We start from the raw sequence: 10,020 nt of genomic DNA on the forward strand, positions 1-10,020 counted from the left end.
CTGCTGGTAGATTTATGCCCAAAATGTCATGGTTTGTTGTTTTAAAGTTCACTCTGATACAAATGAATGATGGTCTATCATGCTGATTTGTAGAGCAAGGTAGTCCTAACATCACTACATTCAACATTAGCTTCCTACACTTAGTGAGGCTTAGCAAGGGAAAGAGCTGTATAAAATGGATGGCTACATAACATTTAGTACAGAAGATGCTTCTGGATGACAGCTTTAAGAGTATAGCACCACAGGAGGGAGGAAAAAGCTCTTTGTTTGGTCTCCTGTTAATATTGGTGTAAATAAAATGCCTTGCATTCCTCTATATAAATTTAATTAGATTTATTTCTGAGATATTGTGTTCCCTTTTTATTTGGTGTGCTGGACTTAGTGCTCTGCTACCATAAAGATATTGAAAAGATGCCATCCAGATTATGAAATAACACGTAAGAAATTTAAGAAATCTAGCTTCACTGAGGTAGATTTTTATTTTTCAATAAATCACCACAAATCTTTAGATAACAATTTTTACAGGCTAAAAGGACTGGAGAGATAAATTTAAGTCACTGTGAAATGTCTCCCCATTTCCCTGACAGCACAACTTTTTAACGGGAAAAAGTAGGCATAGCTCCACCAAAGGTCATAGAATCATAGAATCATAGAATCATAGAGTTGGAAGAGACCACAAGGGTCATCGAGTCCAACCCCCTGCCAAGCAGGAAACACCATCAGAGCACTCCTGACATATGGTTGTCAAGCCTCTGCTTAAAGACCTCCAAAGAAGGAGACTCCACCACACTCCTTGGCAGCAAATTCCACTGTCGAACAGCTCTTACTGTCAGGAAGTTCTTCCTAATGTTTAGGTGGAATCTTCTTTCTTGTAGTTTGTATCCATTGCTCCGTGTCCGCTTCTCTGGAGCAGCAGAAAACAACCTTTCTCCCTCCTCTATGTGACATCCTTTTATATATTTGAACATGGCTATCATATCACCCCTTAACCTCCTCTTCTCCAGGCTAAACATGCCCAGCTCCCTTAGCCGATCCTCATAAGGCATTGTTTCCAGGCCTTTGACCATTTTGGTTGCCCTCCTCTGTACACGTTCTAGTTTGTCAGTGTCCTTCTTGAACTGTGGTGCCCAGAACTGGACACAGTACTCCAGGTGAGGTCTGACCAGAGCAGAATACAGTGGCACTATAACTTCCCTTGATCTAGATGCTATACTCCTATTGATGCAGCCCAGAATTGCATTGGCTTTTTTAGCTGCCGCGTCACACTGTTGGCTCATGTTAAGTTTGTGGTCAACCAAGACTCCTAGATCCTTTTCACATGTACTGCTCTCAAGCCAGGTGTCACCCATCTTGTATTTGTGCCTCTCATTTTTTTTGCCCAAGTGCAATACTTTACATTTCTCCCTGTTAAAATTCATCTTGTTTGTTTTGGCCCAGTTCTCTAATCTGTCAAGGTCATTTTGAAGTGTGATCCTGTCTTCTGGGGTGTTAGCCACCCCTCCCAGTTTGGTGTCATCTGCAAATTTGATCAGGATGCCCTTGAGTCCATCATCCAAGTCGTTGATAAAGATGTTGAATAAGACCGGGCCCAAGACAGAACCCTGTGGCACCCCACTAGTCACTCTTCTCCAGGATGAAGAGGAACCATTGATGAGCACCCTTTGCGTCCGGTCAGTCAGCCAGTTACAAATCCACTGAGTGGTAGCATAGTCAAGACCGCATTTTACCAGCTTCTTTACAAGAATATCATGGGGCACCTTGTCAAATGCCTTGCTGAAATCAAGGTAGACTACATCCACTGCGTTCCCTTCATCTACCAGGCTTGTAATTCTGTCAAAAAATGAGATCAGGTTAGTCTGACATGACTTATTTTTCAGAAATCCATGCTGACTATTGGTGATCACAGCATTCCTTTCTAGGTGCTCACAGATTGTTTGCTTAATGATCTGCTCCAGAATCTTCCCTGGTATTGATGTTAGACTGACTGGGCGGTAATTATTTGGGTCCTCTCTTTTCCCCTTTTTGAAAATAGGGACAACATTTGCCCTCCTCCAGTCTGCCGGGACTTCGCCTGTTCTCCAGGAATTCTCAAAGATGACTGCCAGTGGTTCTGAGATCACATCTGCCAGTTCTTTTAATACTCTTGGATGCAGTTCATCTGGCCCTGGAGACTTGAATACATCTAAACTAGCCAAGTATTCTTGTACTATCTCCTTAGTTATTCTGGGCTGTGTTTCCTCTGCTGAATCATTTCCTCCAAATTCTTCAGGTCGGGCATTGTTTTCTTTATCGGAGAAGACTGAGGCAAAGAAGGCATTGAGGAGTTCAGCCCTTTCTGTGTCCCCTGTTTGCATTTCACCATCTTCTCCTCTGAGTGACCCCACTGTTTCTTTGTTCTTCCTTTTGCTACGAACATACCCATAGAAGCCTTTTTTGTTGCTTTTAACCTCTCTAGCAAGCCTGAGTTCATTCTGTGCTTTAGCTTTTCTGACTTTGTGTCTACACGTGCTGGCTATTTGTTTGAATTCCTCTTTGGTGGTTTCCCCCCTTTTCCATTTTTTGTACACATCCTTTTTTAATCTTAACTCAGTTAAAAGTTCTTTAGGTACACAGTGCTCAGCTCTTGACTGCACTGTAATAAGATATGGAGGTTTTACAGTGCACCTAAGGTACGAGCTATTATTTCCTGAATCTGCAGTCCAAAAGAACTTTTTCAGTGATTTTCTCTCACCTCCTGCTCTGTAAGGGATACTTAACTTCACCCATTATGTTTTTTCAGGGGGGATGCCTAACGTTTTAAAGGCACTAAATGTAACTAAGACAAATGTGTGTCAAAAAATGTGTGTCAAAACATGCAAGTCTACCAAATCACAGACTGAGGGAGGCCACACTTACCTTTCCCCTGTGCTTTCAGTCGGAGCAAACGGTAATCCACACAAAACCCGAAGTGTCGTTTGCTTCGATTTGCAGGGGAAACTACAGAGCAGAAAAAGTGGGGTACACTCAGACACAGAGCTTTAAAGTGTAGACCTGTGGGCCTTGAAAGAGTGGGGCAAAAGGTGAGGATAAGCCCTGAGCACCCGTGAAGCTGAATTAGAGCACTGGTCCATCTAGGTTACCATTGTCTACCACCAGGGATGGGGAAACCTGTGATCCTCCAGTTGTTGTTGGACTACAGCTCTCATCACCCTCCACCTGCAAGGCCAGTTGTTAGGGATCATGCAAGTTGCAGTCCAACAACATCTTGGAGGCCACATGTTTCCCATCCCTGGCCTACACTGACTGGCAGTGGCTCCTGGAGGCATCACTCTGGAGGCTTTCTCAACTCTGCCTAGCAATCATTGGGTTCTAAACCAACAGCTTGACATGACTTGCTGTGTGGAGAGATGGAGGCAAGGAGTGTTACCATTGCATACAAGGAGGGGAAGGGACATTAGGGTTCCGGCAGGCTGCAATGGGAGCCCAAGTGCAATGAAGTACTCACCTGTTTCAAAGTGGGCAAGATCTCAGATATTTGCAGTGACTTGAGAGCCTAAGGTTCAGGGTGGGCTGCAGACCAAGGTTCTTCAAAGGTTCTTCAAATTTTCTGCACTGTCAGATGCCCTCAGATTTCTAGAGGATAAGAATGCCTCTTGTTAACAACCAGGAGAAATGTGATGGCGGGATCATAAAATGCTGCCTCATACTGAGTCAGATCATTGGTCCATCTAGCTGCATATTGTTTATACTGACTGGCTGCAGCTCTCAGGACTTCAGACAGGAGACGTTTCCAGTTCTTTTGAAATACTGAGGATGGAACTTGAGTCCTTCTGTATGCAGCTCAGATGCTCTACCACTGAACTACAGCCCTCCCCCTATACGTTCAGAGAATAAGCAGATCTGTCTGGGTAGTTAGTATGCAAGGTAGTTCTACAAAATGAATGTAGCTATGAAGGATGCATTCCCTTGCAATGAGGGAGAAGTTTGTATGTTTGTCAGGACAGCCTTTTAGATAGGAGGTTAACTTTCACGGAATGTTCAGATTCCACTGAGGACAAGGAAGCCTAGAAATGCCCTTAAATCATGTCTTGAATTAAGATGCTTTCTTGACCCAGAGGCTGGTTTTTAGTGTTTGTAACATGGCATCTGCTTAGTATGAAACATGCAACACCTGTTTAATGAGACGAGTATGGAGTTGCATTGCCTCATGAATTCTAACTGTTTTCAACTTGCAATTATGCAAGGGAAATTTCCATAGCAACTTAGTTTCTTGACCTCCTGGACTGAATTCATAGGAGTGCGATCAACAGTAGCTTTGTCAGAAAATAGATTGGGAGACCATCTGTTGAAGCAACTGACTACCCCATCTGGCCAGCGGCTGCCTTACTACCCTTTCCATTCCCTCGGGCTAGAGACCTGGAAAAGGAGGGATGTATACATTTGGCTCCTTTGAACCACCTGATGACAGCAAAAACTAGAGTGGACATTTAACGGCTCTGGAGGATGAAGTGAGCATGTTCTCCCTCAGGCTTGCATTAATGAGATAAGGCAGGGAGTGAAATTAGAAAATATAATCATGCATTGCCTCATAGTTTGCAATTACAGCTACAAGATTCGGCAACATAACATATTCAAATAATAAATAAAAATTCTGGAGGGTGTAAAGATGCTGTGTGTACACAGAACCATATATTCCTTAGTGGGTCAGTTAGCAGGACTGGGGTGATGGTCATTACCTTGCTTCTGTTATTATGATGAAGAAGCTGTCCAGCAATGCTATATCTTGTTATGAGGTGCACAAGCCAGAACTCCTTGGATTTCCAAAAGCTTTTATACTGTTTACTGTAACCATCAATCCTCTCTATTCTCAGAATTAGATGGCTTTGTTGGATATATCCAAGTTATAAGCTCAACCACGGCCATACAATAGCCCCTTTACAGGCAACCACTTCAAAAGATGAAGAAGGATTGTCAGATCGACATCCCCAGATATAAGGGCCACTGCAAAGTATAACCCTGGAGCTTCAGCCTCTGCTTGATGTAGTGCTGAGGAGTTGGTTTGTTCAATAATAAAGGCTATCCATTACTTCTATGGAGCCGTAATGTTTGGGAAAGGGGGGCATTCCTTTAAAACAAAGGGTTGTCTGGTAATAGGCAGTAGAAGTAATGTCCAAGCGTATACTGCAGAAAATAAAAAGGTATACGAAAGAAAAGAATGGCATTTAAATGCATCCAAGAGCTATTGTGTTTTTGCTTGTGTGCTGCTGTGCTCCCCGCCCCACAGCCATCTGTCTTAACTTTCTGTATATTTTCATCTGCTCATAATTAAGCCTGAGACCTTAAAGTGTTTTCTGTAGTGAGAGGCAACACCCACACCACACCGCCTTGTTTCCCAGTCGCTATCAGAAATAATTAAGGGAATTAATATCAAATCAGGGAAGCCATCTTATGTAGCTGAAGAAATAATCCAGCCCCTAAATTAGGTCTGGTGTGGATCAGCCTCTGGACTCGCTTCTTTCCATTCCCAAAGTTACCGGAATAAAACATGAGTGAGGGAAAGCCGGTAGGAAGTTCCACAGTGAAACCTTTGTTAGGTTCTAAATGTCGATATGATGCCATGTACCATATCTATTTTCTGTGGTTGGTTGACTGCTTTTGGGACTGAAGTGGTTTGCTCTGAAGTACTCAGCACATTGGTGGATTGCATAGAAGTTTGAACTGGCTGACTACAAAGTTTGCAAACAGCAATTGTCTAATTTTTTCTTGGATTCAGAAATCTGCATTGTTCATACGTTAAAACCAAGCACTTACGCATTTTGTTCTTTGTGGGCAATTGCTGTGTTGCTTTACACAAGTATGGTTCAAGAAAATTTGTTCATTTTAACTATTTGCAGGTTGTTACTATTATTTATTTAACTTATTAGTCACTTTGCATTAGCATCTCAAAGCAACTTATAAACTATAACGTGCAAAAAACTAATTCAAAGCAAAGCACGATATGAGACAATTAAACTACAAAATGTCTTCACCTAGCACTGAAAAAATATCCCTGGAGAGAGCCTTCCATAGAGGAAATGGTTTAGAACTCAAACATACCAATAAAAACATGAGATGGAGATGAGTGCTGCAGAAAAGCATCTTATAGAATCATAGAATTGTAGAGCTGGAAGGGAGCCCAACTTACAATGCAGGATTCTCAACTAAGGCATCCAAGACGGATAGCCATCCAACCTGTGAACAACACTGTTGAACAGGTCTTATTGTCAGAAAGTTCTTCCTGATGTCTAGTTTTATTATGTTTTTATATTCTGCTAGAAGCCGCCCACAGCAGCTGGCAAAACCCATCCAGATAGGCAGAGTATAAATAAAACAACAACAATAATTATGAATATCCTTTCTAGTAACATAATTTCCTTGGTTTGGGTCCTACCCTGTGGAGCAGGAGAAAACAAGCTTGCTCCATCTGCCATGTGGCAGCTTTTTAGATATTTGGAGGTGGCTATCATATCTCCTCCCTGTCTCCTCTTTTCCTGGCTACCCTTAACCAACATCCTTTACCGTTCCTCATCAGACTTGTTTTCCAAATCATGTTGGTTGCCTTTCTCTGCACACATTCTAGCTTGTCAATATCATTCTTAAATAGTAGTGCCCAGAACTAGGCATAGTACTCCAGGTGTGGCAGAATAGAGTGAGACTATTACTTCCCTTGATCAGGACACTATACTTCTGTTGATGCAGCCTAGCATTAGGGGGTTTTTCCTGCTGCATCACAATGGTAAGCTTGTGGTCTATGAAGACCCTTAGATCCTTTTCTGGCAAGCCCAACTTATATTTGGGCAGCTGGTTCTTCCTGCCTAAGTATAGAACCTTACATATGTAACAGCTACAGTTTAAGGCCATTTAATGAGAGGAAGCCAACTGAAATGCTCAGCACTCTGTTAAGGCACTCAGAAGTGGAGGAGGAGGAGCAGTGTTCTCATGACAACATTCTCAAAATGAGCAGATTGCTGCTCCCATGCACTCCAGTCTGACTCCCAGATTGCAGTGTTCCCAGCCTCAACAGGGTGCAAAGAAGGTCCTTTTCTCAGATGGCTCCCCCAGTGCATACCAACAAGGCACTGAAATTGCCAAAGCTATCGAGATTTCTTTACGGTAGCCAGTTATTGTACAGAAAGTTTGCTAAGATGCATTTCCACTAGAACAGCAAAGAAAATGTTTTCCTCTCAGAATTGCTTTGCACATTTCTGTTCCTGACAAGTATTAATAGAACCGCATGTGAATGTCTGTTTTGTTTTAGAATTAAATGTGCCAGAAAGCCAGTATTAGCTTCCCAGCAAGTCTCCACCCCCTCATCTGTATAATAAAGTTTATTATAAATTAAAATTTAACAAAGCTGATAAAATATATGTAAATTTATATAAAGTATATCATAATTCAACGATCCTAGATCTAAAATGAGTTAATAAAATAGTACAGTAAGTGAAGTGAGGTGTAAATATACAATCATACCACAGAAAACTCTTAGACATGAAAATATCCATACCTCACTTTCATAAAATAAATAAATGGTAAGCTTTAAAAAAAAATCTCACGTTTCATCTACCACCCCTCTATCGCAGGTGTGGAAACTGTAGTTTGGAACAGATACTGTAGTTTGGAAAAGATACTAAGAGTTTTCTATTAGGAATTCTGTTCCAATTCTCTCCCCAGCAAAGAATTGCACATCATATATAAGCGAGCTACCTTTAAGCCAGTTAAAGCTTAGAGCCAAAAACAAAGAAGTGTAGTGGCCATGGATGGGTGGAGGACACAGGGATAGGCTGTTGTCCTCCATGACCAATGTTGCTCAGACAGACTAAAAGGAAAGCAGTAGATCTGCTGAATTTATTGCAGACAGGGGTGGCTGCCTGGTATCACCTGACTGCCAGGTTCAGAAGATACTGGGAACTGGCTATATCCTCTCCTGAACTGTCTGCTGCAGTTCTTTCCTCTGAGCAGCAGTCACATTGGTACAGGAAATAAGAAATCAGTTCCTAATGCCACCGTCCTTGGCAATACTAGCCCTATTCATTTGGCAGTCTACTGCACCTTGGCAGTACTATGGCTGCTGCTTATATTGTTAATTTTCTATGCATCAATAAATGCCAAGACGTCCAGGATACGACAACTGCAGTGCTGTAGTTGCTTTGTCCTAGATGTCTTGGCATAATTTCATTTATGGTAGTGCAGGAAATGAACAATATAAGCAGCAGACATAGTCAAATACATGTGCACAGCATGGTCAGTGCTTTTAATTTGAAATAATCAGCTGCCCGTTATAACCACACACAAGATGCTACTTAATGCTATACTATGTACTATTTAAAAAACAGCAGCTCAACATGACCTAGAGTCCCCTGGAACTCTTAAGTGCTTACCACCCCATCACAAACAAAGCCATACTGTCTGCCATTGCTTTTATTACTGCATAAACCCATTAGTTCCAAATATGTGGCTCCAGTAATGACAGTATACCGCCATGGATGCTGCAATACAATTGGGTTAAAATATTCATTACAATAAGTATTAAGCAACCTAAATTTAGTGCATCAAATAAGATTGGCAATTAGGGCTAATTTGAATGAAATACTTAATATACTGTGATTAATGTGTTCTCTGCATTTTTATTCAGTTAAAGTTAATGGAAATTACTTATGCTGATAAATAATTCCATCGAAGTGCTCTTAAACGTGGAGCATAACAGGTGTCGTCCATGTTCTTGCCACTGCTGTTGTCCTGGGGATGTGCTGTTAATTTGCCATTAGTAATTTATGCTGCATCTTCTTATCTTTGTATTATTCATTTTCTGCTTAAACATCAGGCAAGCAGTCCCTGCAGGGAAGAGATTAAAGACAGATACAAGTGAGGAAATATTTTTTTCTTGCCCCACCTTGCAGAACTCAACAAGAGAGCATGAAAGGGCACTTAACGCTGATTGACAGCAGCAAAGAGGGACTTCAGCCACTTCCTAAACATACTGTGCATTCATTAGCAGAGCCTAATTCAGAGCTTCTTCTCTGAATGGTTTTACCTCATATGATACAGACTTCTGCGCTTAAGTTCCTAGGTGGTCACAGAAGTCAACGATTTTGAGCCACTCTAAGAGCTGCCAACTTTTTACTTGTGCCAGTGGGCACATCTGGGATTTTAAACAACTGCACTGGCTGCCAGACACAAAATGGCGGCCATGTGGGTGTGCCACATGCCATGGCTGTTGTGGGACATGCCATGACACAAAATGGCTGCCGCAAGCAAAAGAGCCCAAAGAAGAGAGAAGGTTCCAAAATAGTCCAGACATCGCCCCCTCCCCCACCATCAGCTACCCCATCAAAGGTGGGGGGAAGGTAACTACACCACCACACTCATCCACAGCTGAGAGGGTGAGGGTCCAATGCTTGCATCCAACAATACAAGAAAATGTTTAAGGTATGTTTAGGGTAAGGGTGGCTGAGCCAGTGCAAACAGGAACTGGGCAGGAAAAGATAATAGTCTCTCTCATGCATTGTGGATTTTTGAGGGAATATTTACCTATCATGGTCAATGCATGTTGTGGAGGGTGGGGTGATTTTTTTTTTTAAAAAAAAAAAATCAATCCTCCTGTCAGACTGGGAATATCCCCTCCCTCACCCAGTTTAGGATATTCCACCATTCTTCAGCAGAGTTTCTTTTCTTTCAGCAAAGTAAGACCATGTCAAACAAAGCTTTAATAATACAAATTGTAACACAGTATCATACTGTCTGAGAGAAACTAAAACAACATCATGAGGCAAGAATGACAGTTGGCCTCTCTAACTGAACACCCGAAGGGAGGGGCTGATTCCAGAGCACAACACAAAAGCCCCGCCCACCAGATGCCAGATGTTTTACTATTCAAATAAGGCCCCAGTGATTTTCTTACAATGCAGGAGGTACTACTGGCAGAGGTGGATTTAGGGCAGCACAACTGTTTCTGCTGCATTCGGTGCCATGCTTAGGGGGCTGCATGGTATCACAACTATGCCA

At 42.1% G+C, this 10,020-nt stretch overlaps 1 protein-coding gene across 1 annotated transcript in view; it reads right to left on the minus strand.

The window, feature by feature from the left end:
• The window catches only part of DAB1 (DAB adaptor protein 1), a 635,724-nt gene extending 625,858 nt beyond the window's left edge, over positions 1-9,866 (minus strand). The window contains exons 1-4 of the mRNA XM_083448084.1: positions 9,646-9,866; positions 8,671-8,850; positions 3,485-3,612; positions 2,896-2,976 (exon numbers count right to left, since the gene is read on the minus strand). The gene's annotated coding sequence lies outside the window, so the exon portion shown is untranslated. The remainder of the gene's footprint in view (positions 1-2,895; positions 2,977-3,484; positions 3,613-8,670; positions 8,851-9,645) is intronic.
• Positions 9,867-10,020: the final 154 nt, after the last annotated feature.

This window comes from Podarcis tiliguerta (assembly GCF_965153285.1).
Source record: "Podarcis tiliguerta genome assembly, chromosome: 6".
Lineage (NCBI taxonomy): Eukaryota > Metazoa > Chordata > Lepidosauria > Squamata > Lacertidae > Podarcis > Podarcis tiliguerta.